The sequence below is a fragment of the Ranitomeya imitator genome, chromosome 3 (assembly GCF_032444005.1).
Source record: "Ranitomeya imitator isolate aRanImi1 chromosome 3, aRanImi1.pri, whole genome shotgun sequence".
NCBI classification, from domain to species: domain Eukaryota; kingdom Metazoa; phylum Chordata; class Amphibia; order Anura; family Dendrobatidae; genus Ranitomeya; species Ranitomeya imitator.
Window position 1 is genome coordinate 715,209,268 of NC_091284.1, and position 13,255 is coordinate 715,222,522.

The following is a 13,255-nucleotide window of genomic DNA, read 5'->3' on the forward strand; positions in this document are numbered from 1 at the left end:
ATTTTTTTATTCTTCTTTTCTTCTTTTTTTCATTCATTCTTTATTTTTTTATTTTTTTATTTTATTTTTTTCATTTTTTTCATTATTTATTAGTTTTTTCTATTTTTCATTTTTTCATTCATTCAATTTTTCATCCTTCATTTTTTCATTTCATTTTCATTTTCATTTTCTTTTTCATTTTCTTTTTATTATTAACCCTTTGATTATTTTTCTATATTATTTATGTGGCACCCCTAGGGGTATTTGCCACAAAAATAGTTACTGACAGTAAATGCAAATACTAAAATAGCAAGACTGCACTACCACCTCCGGCCAGAAGGGGGAGCTCCAGAGACTCCCCTTGATCCATTCTGGTCTGAGAGAAGAACTGGCAGTTGGGCTAAGGAGCTGAAAGTGAGAGGTCTTACAGTTGAATCTCTAACAGCCCTGTGACTGTTACCAGGCCTAAATCACCAGCCTGAGGAGAAGAGGGATAGAGAAAAAGGACATTGTGAGAACCGGGTAGCATTAATCACTACCCAGAACAGGCGCAAAGACGGATACCGGATCCGTGGCTGTATTCATTACATATAATACAGCAACCGGAAAAACGTGAGGTGATATCAGCTTCACTAGGGTTGGACGCAGCAACAGACACAGAGTTCAGTGGTACTCCTGGAGGGGGTAAGCCGATAAAAGGACTCGGGTTGCCCGTCGAACCAGGACCCGAAGGGGACAGATTGGGCCGGCAGCCAGTTCACATACAGCAGCAGGGCCACACAGATATTGCGTACAATAAGAGGCGAAGACCCCGGCAGGGTCAAAGTGACTCAGAGTTCCCATACAGACTCCGGTGACAGGACTGGTTGTAAATCCTTTTTTGTTAAAGTAAACTGGTTAAACGTTTCAGTGCCTCAGTCTTTCATTTGGACAATAGCCATCTATCCAGGATTGGGATCATCACCGCTGGGAGAACCTGCTGCTGATCAAGTAAGTGCCTGTTCCCTCACGATACCCTTTACACTGTGCATTGCCTGAGGCCACAGCACCGGGTCAAGCCACCCGTGACACCCCCCTCAACAGACAGACCCCATTGGTCCGGTGCTGGGTACCCCGGTCTCTTGGGCGTCACATTTATATATATATATATATATATATATATATATATTTTATATTTATTTTTATTTTTTATTGTTTATTTTCACAATTCTTTGCAGGTCCGATTCTTATAGTTTTGTTACCTTTTATTTTATCTTAATTTATTTCATTATCTCTCTCTTTTTTCATGGTTTCGTTCTCTGGGTATTTACCACATAAACTATTTTCCCCCAGGTTCTTATATGTACCATTTGGCTATGTAGCAGATCCTCATCTAATAGTATATGAGTCACACTTTTTGTCACCTGAGTAACCCCGATAGCCATAATACTTTATTTTGATCAAAATGCAGGTCCTCACACAGCGCACATCAGCGCTTATGGTCACTAGGCAGATAGAGTCCCTGACTACGCTCTGACATGCGCATTGGTAGGATAGTGATAATGTCACTTCCGGTCTGTATTTTCCGGTTCACAGAGCGGCAGGGCTAGATAAGGACGCTCCATAGCGATCATGACACACCACACAGCAGGACGCAGGAACGCTGCCCTTCCAGTATACAAGGTAATCGCCGGCCCGACATTAACCCCTAGCTGGAGTACAGATGGAGCTAACACTCCGTACTTGTCTGCGCTTCATTTATATCTTACCCTCTGTCCTGGTGACCCTTGCAGGCCTTCCTTTTTTCCAAAGCAAGACGCAGAGGCGCCACTTAGAAACATAGGCAAACATAGGCTATTAAGGTAAATACCTATTCCTGAGCACAGAGGGCACCTTATTAAAACCTGCTATAGACCAATATCTATTACAACACTGCACTTCCCCTCACCACCACATTTTTTAACCCTTAGGTGTGCCATCCTATATAGATCAACTACCAGGTCATACATTCTAAAAGGTTTAAACGGTAATAAATATAATTAAAAAAAACCCTATCAGGATGATAAGCCACCATCTATCCACACTATGCTAATACCACTATTATTCCTTTTAGCCCCTGGACATTACAGGGATACCTTGGTCCATAAGAACCATTCACAGTACCTGGATTAAGGTAATATCCGATTACCACCGATGGGGTTCTCTGTAGATACCGGTTCATGTATTACATTAGGTTCGGTGAAACAACCATTTTAGCCTCATAGCGTATGTAAATGTTACCTTGCCTTGGGCTAATAATACTAGTACGTACACAAATGTAAACTACTTCCAAGACGATATTTTGTAAATATTATGTTTATTGTATTTATTTTTGTATGTTGTTTTATTTTCACAGCGACCTTAGACTAAGACCCGGGAGGGTCGAAACGTCAAATTAGCATTTTGAAAAGATATTCCACCTAGGGAGTGCGGTAGATTACTATATATTGTTACTAGACCACACGGTCTGTCATACCAGCACCCCCACCCTTATATAGAGTGCAGGCTAATATTATACATTTAGGCAGAGTTAGGAGCATTCCACGGCTCCTTCTAGTGTTGTGTTGAGCTTAGGGACTGCGGTCAGTATAGTTGCCACCTGCTCAGAGCTAGACGCATGTCGCTCCTTAATCACCAGATCATAACAGTACAACTGGCCAAAAATGAGCTGAATGCCTCTCAAAAGAAGGAAGAGAAAAAGAGTTCTGAGCCATTTCTTTTTCTTTAGTTTGTTTTGGCTTTTTCCTTCCTCTTGATCTCTGGGTGATTCGGGATTTGGATGCAGGCATGGATGTTCAGGGTTTGTTTTCTCGTGTGGATCAGCTTGCTGCAAGAGTACAGAGTATTCAAGATTATGTGGTTCAGACTCCGGCCTTAGAGCCTAGAATTCCTACTCTGGATTTGTTTTACGGGGATAGATCTAAGTTTTTGAACTTTAAAAATAATTGCAAATTGTTTTTTGCTCTGAAACCCTGTTCCTCTGGTGACCCCATTCAGCAAGTAAAGATAGTTATTTCTCTTCTGCGTGGCGACCCTCGGGACTGGGCATTCTCACTTGAGCCAGGGAATCCGGCATTGCTTAATGTAGATGCATTTTTTCAATCGCTCGGATTATTGTATGACAAACCTAACTCTGTAGAGCATGCTGAGAAAACACTGTTGGCCCTGTGTCAGGGTCAGAAAGTGGCAGAATTATACTGCCAGAAATTTAGAAAATGGTCTGTGCTCACTAAATGGAATGAGGAGGCTCTGGCAGCAATTTTCAGAAAGGGTCTTTCTGAAGCCCTTAAAGATGTTATGGTGGGGTTTCCCACGCCTGTTGGTTTGAGCGAATCTATGTCTCTGGCCATTCAGATTGATCGGCGCCTGCACGAACGCAAAGTGGTGCACCATATGGCAGTGTCCTCTGAGCAAAGTCCTGAGCCCATGCAATGTGATAGGATTTTGACTAGAGCGGAACAGAGGGGATTTAGACGTCAGAATGGGCTGTGTTTTTACTGTGGTGATTCTGCTCATACTATTTCTGATTGCCCTAAGCGTTTTAAGAGGGTCGCTAGATCTGTTACCATTAGTACTGTGCAGCCTAAGTTTCTCCTGTCTGTGACCCTGATTTGCTCATTGTCATCTTTTTCTGTCATGGCATTTGTGGATTCAGGCGCTGCTCTGAACTTAATGGACTAAGAATTCCGCTAGGCGCTGTGGTTTTTCTTTGCAGCCTTTGCAGAGTCCCATACCCTTGAGGGGTATTGATGCTACACCATTGGCCAAGAATAAACCTCAGTACTGGACGCAGATGACTATGTACATGGCTCCTGCACATCAGGAAGATTGCCGTTTTCTGGTGTTGCATAATTTACATGATGTTGTTGTACTGGGTTTTCCATGGTTACAAGTACACAATCAAGTGCTGGATTGGAAATCAATGTCTGTGACTAGTTGGGGTTGTCAAGGGGTACATAGTGATGTTCCTTTCATGTCAATTTCCTCTTCCCCCTCTTCTGATGTTCCTGAATTTTTGTTAGATTTCCAGGATGTATTCGATGAGCCCAAGTCCAGTTCCCTTCCTCCACATAGGGACTGTGATTGTGCTATTGAATTGATTCCTGGCTGTAAGTTCCCTAAGGGCCGACTTTTCAATCTGTCTGTGCCAGAGCATGCCGCCATGCGGAGCTATGTTAAGGAGTCTTTAGAGAAGGGGCATATTCGGCCATCTTCGTTACCATTGGGAGCGGGATCCTTTTTTGTTGCCAAGAAGGATGGCTCCTTAAGACCCTGTATTGATTATCGCCTTCTTAATAAGATCACGGTCAAATTCCAATACCCTTTACCTTTGCTCTCTGATTTGTTTGCTAGGATTAAGGGGGCTAGTTGGTTTACCAAGATTGACCTTCGAGGTCCATATAATCTTGTTCGTATTAAACAGGGTGACGAATGGAAGACTGCATTTAATACGCCCGAAGGCCATTTTGAATACCTTGTGATGCCATTTTCTAATGCTCCATCTGTGTTCCAGTCTTTCATGCATGATATTTTCCGCAATTATCTTGACAAATTCTTGATTGTGTATTTGGATGATATTTTGTTTTTGTCCGATGATTGGGAGTCTCATGTGAAGCAGGTCAGGATGGTATTCCAGATCCTTCATGATAATGCTCTATTTGTGAAGGGGTCTAAGTACCTATTTGGAGTTCAGAAGGTCTCTTTTTTGGGGTTTATTTTTTCTCCTTCGTCTATAGAAATGGATCCTGTTAAGGTCCAGGCCATTCATGACTGGATTCAACCCACATCTGTGAAGAACCTTCAGAAATTTTTGGGCTTTGCTAATTTTTATCGCCGTTTCATTGCCAACTTCTCTAGTGTGGTTAAACCCCTGACCGATTTGACGAAGAAAGGCGCTGATGTGACTAATTGGTCCTCTGAGGCTGTTGAGGCCTTTCAGGAGCTTAAACGCCGATTTACTTCTGCCCCTGTGTTGCGTCAACCGGATGTTTCTCTTCCTTTTCAGGTTGAGGTTGACGCTTCTGAGATTGGGGCAGGGGCCGTTTTGTCACAGAGGAATTCTGATGGTTACTTGATGAAGCCATGTGCCTTCTTTTCCCGAAAGTTTTCGCCTGCGGAATGCAATTATGACGTCGGCAATCGGGAGTTGTTGGCTATGAAGTGGGCATTTGAGGAGTGGCGACATTGGCTTGAGGGAGCCAATCACCGCATTGTGGTCTTGACTGATCATAAGAATTTGATTTACCTTGAGTCGGCCAAGCGGCTGAACCCTAGACAGGCTCGGTGGTCCCTGTTTTTCTCCCGTTTTGATTTTGTGGTCTCGTATCTTCCAGGATCTAAGAATGTTAAGGCGGATGCCCTCTCTAGAAGTTTTTTGCCGGATTCTCCTGGAGTCCTTGAGCCGGTTGGCATTCTTAAGGAAGCAGTGATTCTTTCTGCCATCTCCCCTGATTTGCGGCGGGTGCTTCAGGAATTTCAGGCTGATAGGCCTGACCGCTGTCCTGTGGGGAAGCTGTTTGTTCCTGATAGATGGACGAGTAAGGTGATTTCTGAGGTCCATTGTTCAGTGTTGGCTGGTCATCCTGGGATTTTTGGTACCAGAGATTTGGTTGCTAGGTCCTTTTGGTGGCCTTCCTTGTCGTGCGATGTCCGTGCTTTTGTGCAGTCCTGTGGGACTTGCGCCCGAGCCAAGCCTTGCTGTTCCCGCGCTAGTGGGTTACTTTTGCCTTTGCCTGTCCCGGAGAGGCCTTGGACGCATGTTTCCATGGATTTTATTTCGGATCTTCCTGTGTCCCAGAGGATGTCTGTTATCTGGGTGGTTTGTGACCGGTTCTCTAAAATGGTCCATTTGGTACCTTTGCCTAAATTGCCTTCCTCCTCTGACTTGGTTCCATTGTTTTTTCAGCATGTGGTTCGTTTGCATGGCATTCCGGAGAATATTGTGTCTGACAGAGGTTCCCAGTTTGTTTCCAGGTTTTGGCAGTCCTTTTGTGCTAGGATGGGTATTGATTTGTCTTTTTCTTCGGCGTTCCATCCTCAGACCAATGGCCAAACTGACGAACTAATCAGACCTTGGAAACCTATTTGAGATGCTTTGTGTCTGCTGATCAGGATGATTGGGTGACTTTCTTGTCGTTGGCCGAGTTTGCCCTTAATAATCGGGCCAGTTCGGCTACTTTGGTTTCGCCTTTCTTTTGTAATTTTGGTTTCCATCCTCGTTTTTCTTCAGGGCAGGTTGAGCCTTCTGATTGTCCTGGTGTTGATTCTGTGATGGACTGGTTACAGCAGATTTGGACTCATGTGGTAGACAATTTGACGTTGTCCCAGGAAAAGGCTCAGCGTTTTGCTAACCGCCCTCGGTGTGTTGGTCCTCAGCTTCTTGTGGGGAATTTGGTTTGGTTGTCCTCTCGTCATGTTCCTATGAAGGTTTCTTCCCCTAAGTTCAAGCCTCGGTTTATTGGTCCTTATAAGATTTCTGAAATTATCAATCCTGTGTCTTTTCGTTTGGCCCTTCCAGCCTCTTTTGCCATCCACAATGTTTTCCATAGACCTTTGTTGCGGAGATATGTGGTGCCCGTTGTTCCATCTGTTGATCCTCCTGCCCCGGTGTTGGTTGAGGGGGAGTTGGAATATGTGGTTGAGAAAATTTTGGATTCTCGTTTTTCAAGGCGGAAGCTTCAGTATCTTGTCAAGTGGAAGGGTTATGGCCAGGAGGATAATTCTTGGGTTGTTGCCTCCGATGTTCATGCCGCCGATTTGGTTTGTGCTTTTCATTTGGCACATCCTGATCGGCCTGGGGGCTCTGGTGAGGGTTCGGTGACCCCTCCTTAAGGGGGGGTACTGTTGTGAATTCCGCTCTTGGGCTCCCTCCGGTGGTTGTTAGTAGCATTTTTGTGAGTTCTGCTCTTTGGCTCCCTCCTGTGGTTTTGAGTGGTATGGCTGCTTCTTGGATTTAGCTTCAGCAGCTGTTTTCACTGATCGTCTTTCTGGCTCGGCTATATTAGTCTGGCCTTATCCCTCATTCAATGCCAGTTGTCAATTGTTCCTGCCTGGAGTCATTGCTCTTAGGACTTTCCTGACACTCTGACCAGTTCATCAAAGCTAAGTCCTTGCTTGTCCTTTTGCGGTTCTCTTGTTGTGGATTTGTTGTTCAGCACTTTCTTTGTTTTTGTTCATTTGTCCAGCTTTTCAGTATGGATCTATTCAGCTAAGCTGGAAGCTCTGGGCAGCAGAGTTTGCCCTCCACACCTTTAGTCAGGTGTGGAGATTTTTGCATTTCTCTGCGGTGGACTTTTTCTAGTTTTTATTACTGACCGCACAGCGTTCTGTCCTGTACTATTTTCTATCGAGCTAGAAGTGGCCTCCTGTGCTAAATCTTGTTTCATACTACGTATGTCATTTCCTTCTCCTCTCACAGTCATTATTTGTGGGGGCTAATCTATCCTTTGGGGATTTTCTCTGAGGCAAGATAGTTTTCCTGCTTCTATCTTTAGGGGTAGTTAGCTCTTAGGCTGTGACGAGATGCCTAGGCAGAGTTAGGAGCATTCCACGGCTGCTTCTAGTGTTGTGTTGAGCTTAGGGACTGCGGTCAGTATAGTTGCCACCTGCTCAGAGCTAGACGCATGTCGCTCCTTAATCACCAGATCATAACATATGGAGCCTCGTCACGAACGCTATAGCACCGGCTTACACGGTGACACAGAGGAAGGTGCACAGGACATAGAAGAGGAGGTCATAGATGACCCAGTTCTTAACCCTGATTGACAGCCATTGGGGGAACAGGGTGCAGCCGGCAGTAGCTCTGAAGCAGAGGAGGAGCCGCAGCAGGCATCAACATCGCAACAGGTTCCATCTGGCAGGCCTGTATCTGTACAAAAACGTGTGGCTAAACCAAAACCAGTTGTAGGACAGCGTGGCCATCCGGTTAAAGTAGCTCAGTGTGCATTGCCTGAAAAGGTATCCAATAGTAGAAAGAGTGCAGTCTGGCATTTTTTTAGCAAAGTCATCTGTAAGAAATGCTCAGGGACCTTCAGTAGAGGTCAGAATGTTAAAAGTCTAAATACAAGTTGCATGCATAGACATTTAAACACCATCCACTTGCAATCCTGGACTCACTACCAAACGTCCCTTAACGTTGTTGCACCCTCTCACAATGAAGCTAGTCAGCAACGCTACATCCCTTCCCTCACTGTAAGCCCAACATTTACCACACCACCTGCAGCAAATGTGGAGGTTTTGTCGCAAGGCCAAAGCAGTCAGGGAATCACCAGGTTCTTGGTAGGAAACACTGTATGTAGGCCAACAGCAAGAATACCATCACCAACCCTCTCTCAGTCTGCCATCTCCACTGGCACCCCCGCTAGTACCACCATATGCAGCTCTCCAGTCCAGCTCACCCTACAAGAGACTCTCGTTAGGAAAAGGAAGTACTCATCCTCTCATCCGCGTACACAGGGTTTGAATGCCCACATTGCTAGACTAATCTCGTTGGAGATGATGCCCTACAGGTTAGTTGAAAGCGAAGCTTTCAAAGCCCTGATGGACTATGCTGTACCACGCTACGAGATACCCAGTCGACACTTCTTTTCGAGAAAAGCCATCCGAGCCCTCCACCTGCACGTAAAAGACCGCATTGTTCATGCACTCAGGCAATATGTGAGTAGAAAGGTGCACCTGACAACAGATGCATGGACCAGTAGGCATGGCCAGGGGCGTTACGTGTCCATCACTGCACACTGGGTTAATGTGGTGGATGCCGGGTCCACAGGGGACAGCAATATTGGGACAGTTCTGCCTAGCCCACGGTCTAGGAAACAGTTGGCTGTAGGCATTGGCCCCCCCTCCTCCTCCTTGTCCTCCAGCAGAAGCGACAGCTCATCCACAGACCGCAGTCGCACAACCACTCCATCCGCAGCTGCCACTGTTGCATACGAGGTGTCCCATTATGGAACAGCTAGTGGCAAGCGTCAGCAGGTTGTATTGGCAATGAAGTGTTTGGGCGACAACAGACACACCGCGGAAGTTCTGTCCGAGTTCTTGCAGCAAGAAACTCAGTCATGGCTGGGCAGTGTACATCTTGAGGCAGGCAAGGTAGTGAGTGATAACGGAAGGAATTTTATGGCTGCAATAGCCCTTTCACAACTGAAACACATTCCTTGCCTGGCTCACACCTTAAACCTGGTGGTGCAGTGCTTCCTGAAAAGTTATCCGGGGTTACCCGACCTGCTCCTGAAGGTGCGCAGACTTTGCTCACACATCCGCCGTTCGCCCGTACACTCCAGCCGTATGGAGAACCATCAGTGTTCTTTGAACCTTCCCCAGCATCGCCTAATCATCGACGTTGCAACAAGGTGGAACTCCACACTGCACATGCTTCAGAGACTGTGCGAACAGAGGCGTGCTGTTATGTATTTGTGGGAGGATACACATACATGAGCAGGCAGTTGGATGGCAGACATAGAGTTGTCAGGTGTGCAGTGGTCGAAGCTACAAGACCTCTGTCAAGTCCTTCAGTGTTTTGAGGAATGCACACGGCTGGTTAGTGCAGACAACGCCATAATAAGCATGAGCATCCCACTAATGCGTCTGCTGATGCAAACTTTGACGCACATAAAGGAGCAGGCGTCTGCAGCCGAGGACGAGGGAAGCCAGGATGACAGTCAGCCATTGTCTGGTCAGGGAAGTCTACTGGACGAGGTGGCGGGCAAAGAGGAGGAGGACGAGGAGGATGATGGGGATGAGCATTTTTTGGTTGAGGAAGCTTCTCAGGGGGCAATAGAAACTGGTGGCGTTGCAAGGCCAGGTTCAGGGTTTTTGAGGGAGGCAAGTGACATTGATTTGCCCGAAAGTGCTCCTCAACCCAGCACAAGCAGTGAATTGACAACTGGAACATTGGCCCACATGGCGGATTATGCCTTGCGTATCCTAAAAAGGGACCCCCGCATTATAAAAATGATGACCGATGACGATTACTGGTTGGCCTGCCTCCTAGATCCACGCTATAAGGGGAAACTGCAAAACAACATGCCACATGAGAACCTTGAACAAATATTGGCAACCAAACAAGCAACTCTTGTTGACTGTTTGATTCAGGCATTCCCAGCACACAGCGCCGGTGATGGTTCTCACACGAGCTGCAGGGGGCAACAGGGCAGAGGTGTTAGAGGTGCACAAATCAGAAGTGGCGTTGGACAGAGGGGTTTTCTGACCAGGTTGTGGAGTGATTTTGCAATGACCGCAGACAGGACAGGTACTGCAGCATCAATTCAAAGTGACAGGAGACAACATTTGTCCAGTATGGTTACTAACTATTTTTCCTCCCCTATCGATGTTCTCCCTCACCCGTCATTCCAATTTGATTACTGGGCATCCAAAATAGACACCTGGCCTGAATTGTCCGAATATGCATTGCAGGAGCTCGCTTGCCCAGCAGCTAGTGTGCTATCAGAAAGAGTATTCAGTGCTGCTGGTTCAATACTGACCGAAAAAAGGACTCGTCTGCCTACCCAAAATGTTGATGATCTAACCTTCATTAAAATGAACCACTCATGGATTTCTAATTATTTTGCCCCACCTTTCCCGGCTTACACCTAGCTTTCCTTTAAAAAGGTCTTGCTTTTGGACTGGTCTTACTGAGTGTTCCAATTTCTCCATTTGCAGCTGCTGTATGTCCAGCATACGACACGTTTACACCTCCCTAAATGGGCTGACTCCCCCCACGGGGTCATGGTCTCGCCACTTGGCGAAAGCACCCGTGAGAGTGCCTTTTTTTCTGAAGAGGTGGGAGTGCCCACTTTTGGTCGACGGCACTGGCACCGGGTCCCTCATAGTAGAATGAAGTGTCTCTGGCGGTGGTGGCGCGCACCCAACGTCAGACACACTGTTGTAACATGAGGGGCCTTTGGCCAGTACCGCCGGGCACGAGAGAGTGCCCCCCAACTCAAACTGTGCTCTACCACTTGCAAAATTATCTGTCACTGCTCCACCGCTGTTTGGTCTATGCGGTGAAATCCTTCAATGCCTGGCACTGACAATACCAATTTGTTGACATGTATGATGCTACTTAAAATATTCAGTTGCCCTGTCCTACATTTACACCAGTAAATACTTTGCGCCAAATAACAATGTCTGAAAGTCAGCAGAGGAGGCCACCCATGTACCTAAGTATGCCACCCTTTTTTTTTTTTGTTTTGTTTTTTTGCGAGACATTAACATCTATGTATTCTTTTGGAGTAGTAACTGTGTCAGACACTGCTTCCAATAGTCCTCCGCTGACCACACCAATGCTGCCTGTGTACCCCTGGATACTATTTAAAAGTGCATAGAGCAACCTTTTTTTTATTTTAGGCCTACTAAGTCTGTCTGCGGTCCCTCCTTCCAATAGTCCTCCACTGACCACACCAATGCTGCCTGTGTACCCCTGGATGCTATTTAAAAGTGCATAGAGCCACCTTTTTTTATTTTAGGCCTACTAAGTCTGTCTGCGGTCCCTCCTTCCAATAGTCCTCCACTGACCACACCAATGCTGACCGTGTACCCATGTAACCTTTTTTAAACCTGCATCGAGCCAACTTTGTGGTGTAAGGCCTACTAGCAGTGTCTGGCTGCGCCACTCAATACAGCTGTCCTCTTAAAAAAAAGGACCTGCAATTATCAGGTTTTCAGCCTATTGGAATTTTAAAACTGCAGTGGGGCTACTAGCTTGGTTCGGGCCTACTAACAGTGTCTGCCGCTCCAAGGTGTTCTCCTGGTTGCCTTTCCTGAGCTTCTATCTTCAGGCTCTTGTTAAATAGTTGTTAAATGGAACAACTGCAGTGGGGCTACTAGTTTGGTTGGGGCCTACTAACGGTGTCTGCCGCTCCTTGCTGTTCTCCTGGTTTCCTGTCCTGAACTTCCATTTTCAGGCTCTCGTTAAGTAGTTGTTAATATTACACTGCATTTGGCCTACTAGTTGGGTTGGGGCCTACTATCTCGGTTTCTGCCGCTCCTTGCTGTTCTCCTCCACTGAACAAAGCAGTGCCGCCTGTTTACTACTGTTACCAATTTTGAACTGCATTTAGACTACTTACTGATTTGGGCTTACTCACTGTGTCAGCCTCTCATTACAGTTGTCCTCCACGGAACAAAGCAATGCCGCCTGTTTAGTCCTGTTACCAATTTTGAACTGCTTTTAGCTTACTTTTGTATTTGGCACTATATCTGTGTTTCCTCCTCATCCTGCCCATTGCCCAGCCAGTGCTAGATGACTCTGCTGGTACATTGACCCAGACCGCTACATTCCCCTTGCATGCTACACAGCCAGATTCTGACCCTGCTGAAAGTGAGGTTCCCCTTCCCCCATACTATACTACCTTACACGGGGACAAAGAGGAAGGTGCAGATGAAAGTGCAGGTTCCTTCATCAGGTGGGGGGATACTCGTTGGCGACGTCACTGGCACAATGCCCCTCATAGTACGCAAAAGTGTCGCTGCCGGTGGGAGGCGCCCCCGCCGTGCAAACACACCGCCGTACTTTCAGGGGCCCTGTGCCAGTGCCAATGCGAACGAGTGGGACCCCCCTGCTTGCTCAGGATCACAGCACTTGCAAAGTTGAAATACTTACCTCTCCCTGCTCCACTGCCGTGACATGGTCCACGTTTCCTCGGCCCACTAAATACTTGAACCACCATACCCCCCACAACTTTAGCCAAATGACCCCCAATGTCCAATGCCTAACTATTATTATAAGGTAAATTAAGATTGACAAGCTTCAGTACCAAGAATGGATGTTTTTGCCATTAAAATGGGCACTGTAGGTGTTTTCTTGGCCTCCACTCACTGCCGACTATGCTCCCCCATTGACTTGCATTGGGTTTTGTGTTTCGGTCGATCCCCGACCCCGACTTTACGCGATAATAGGCCGATTTCACTCGACTAGACTTTTGAGATAGTCGGGTTTCGCAAAACCCGACTCAACCCTAAAAAAGTAAAAGTCGCTCAACCCTACTTGTCACCAAACTGAAGGGTAGGAGGGGCTTTTGTGATGTTTATTCCCTGTGTCTTTCTAATCTTTTGAAGCCTTTTGTAACATTTCAATTAATTTTTCCTGACCTTTTCTCAACTTTGTAAGTCTGTCAATAACAGCAGGAATCAAAGTATTTAATGGGAGATTAGGAATAAATACTGGTTGCAAGCAATAGTTAGCAAAAAAAAATGGGTTTTGGGATATAGAACTGTTGGTAAATAGTCCACACAGTCATCCTGCAGATAAGAAATAAAA

At 46.2% G+C, this 13,255-nt stretch overlaps 1 protein-coding gene across 2 annotated transcripts in view; it reads left to right on the top strand.

The window, feature by feature from the left end:
* Positions 1–1,574: 1,574 nt before the first annotated feature.
* PPP1R1A (protein phosphatase 1 regulatory inhibitor subunit 1A) overlaps positions 1,575–13,255 on the top strand; it is a 478,692-nt gene continuing 467,011 nt past the window's right edge. Inside the window, exon 1 of one of the 2 annotated variants that reach the window (XM_069758700.1) lies at positions 1,575–1,641. The gene's annotated coding sequence lies outside the window, so the exon portion shown is untranslated. Of the gene's footprint in view, positions 1,642–2,116; positions 2,132–13,255 lie in introns of those variants that run through there. The other variant, XM_069758699.1, reaches the window with a different exon arrangement.